The sequence below is a fragment of the Chinchilla lanigera genome, unplaced genomic scaffold (genome assembly GCF_000276665.1).
Source record: "Chinchilla lanigera isolate Chin_1 unplaced genomic scaffold, ChiLan1.0 scaffold00249, whole genome shotgun sequence".
NCBI classification, from domain to species: domain Eukaryota; kingdom Metazoa; phylum Chordata; class Mammalia; order Rodentia; family Chinchillidae; genus Chinchilla; species Chinchilla lanigera.
This window is the reverse complement of record NW_004955650.1, coordinates 52933-53792: the sequence shown is the minus strand read 5'-3', so window position 1 is coordinate 53792 and position 860 is coordinate 52933.

The window sequence follows — 860 nt, the reverse complement described above, 5'->3', positions numbered from 1 at the left end:
CTGCCACTGTCAGCTCAAGGACAGAATTCAAACCCAGGTTAGAAGCTGCGCTCCACGCACTCGGTGAAAGCGCCTCCCAGGGAACCAGCGTTTACGGAGCGCCTTCTGCGTGCTCTCTGCCACTCCTTCCCGGTCTCCTTGTGCTCCTCAGCAGTTGGGCAGCGCGGCGCCGCTCTCCCTGGGGACTCACGAGGATGGAAGAGCAGTTCAAGTGCCTCTGCAGGGTGCTCCGCTGCCAAGTGACAGAGGTGGGCTTCGCACCCTGGCTGGACAGCGCTGCTGCCCTGTGCTTGGGCCCGAGTCCTGGCCCTGGTGCTGCTGTGCGGCTTCTGTCCAGGGCTCCAGCGACTACAGACAGAGTCAGCAGCTACAGGGCCTGACTGGGTTCGCCCCTCTCCTGCGAGGTCTCCCACACTGCATAGCGGCGTTACTTGGCTGGCTGTGGGGACGCCGCTGTGGGGCTGCGTGAGGGTCCCGTCCCTGCTGCCCCCAGCAGCACAGCTCTGAGGAACGCCACCCACCAGCCAGTGCCTATCCAGCCCACCTGGACGGGGGCCCAGGGTGCAGAGGAAGCCAGCCTCAGGGTGACAGCAAGGCCGGGTGGCAGCCACCCTCTGCCAGCAGTGCCGCGAGCCCCATGGACAGTCCTCAGCCCTGTCCAAGGCTCCCCAGCGGCCGGGATGAGACCAAGATCGCCCCCACCTTCCCACACCACCCTCGGGGCGCTGGTACCACCCCAGTGTGCGCGGGCCCTGCCTCTGGTTTTGCCGCACTGCCTGTGGCTGCCCCGTGCTGCCCCTCCCCGTGCCTGGCCCGGCCGGGCCTCGGTGGCTCCCTCCCTGCCCATCTGTTCCTCCCTT